Genomic DNA, 880 nt, shown 5'->3' on the forward strand with positions numbered 1-880 from the left:
ACCATGGTTCCTGCGTCGGAGCTCTGTCCGAAGAAGCCTCTAGACTGGACCATCAGTAAGATGGTCACTATGAAGCCGTAGAACCAACCAAACCTAATAGGTCCAGCATAGGCGACTATAATGCAGGAAATTCCCCACCTAACCTCGGTCAGGCGGAGAGATGGTGGTCACAGGGGAATTTAGGAAGGTGAAGATAAGTTTTGGCAGATGTAAGACCCCCGAAGGAAATGAGTAGATACTGAGGTATCACTCTGATCCGGACAAAAGCACTGACGCCCTGTCTGGATCACATCCCTTAGGTCTTTTACTCACCTTCCTTTGACCTGCGATTCTTCCTACCCCAACCCGCGGGCGGGGGAGGCATCCGAGCGAGATGTCAAGGAGGGGAGTCTTAGAGGACGTCTCACCCATAGAGAGATAGCTGGCTAGCGTCTCTCTATAGGGGCATCTTCTCATAACCGCCTTTGCGCATCGCATCGATGTTGACATAACTTGTATGCTGGAATCGATGGATGCGTGAAGAAAACGGCCTCTTCCATTCCTTCGCAATCTTTATATGAAAAAACAGGAAGAAAAGAAGGCTCACCTGAGCTGGAAGGTTATGGCCAGAAAAATTACGTTCATCGAGATATTTTTCGCGACGTCACTTTTTCAACCGCTTCACGGCAAGTAAAGCCTCGCCGTGGCGCAATCCATAATTTCCAAGAGCTCATCATACGCAGGAGCAATGGCCCCTGAATCAGACAATGTTAATGAAATAACATCATCCTCCAGCAGCTCACTCTCGTGCACAGCCGACGAAAAGGAAACCCCCCTTCAAACTCATCGGCCAGATCCACCTGCGATCCCCACGAGCTCATTCCCTTCCGTGCCTCAGCAG

This window comes from Sinocyclocheilus grahami, unplaced genomic scaffold, assembly GCF_001515645.1.
Source record: "Sinocyclocheilus grahami isolate Dianchi unplaced genomic scaffold, SAMN03320097.WGS_v1.1 scaffold676.1, whole genome shotgun sequence".
NCBI classification, from domain to species: Eukaryota; Metazoa; Chordata; class Actinopteri; order Cypriniformes; family Cyprinidae; genus Sinocyclocheilus; species Sinocyclocheilus grahami.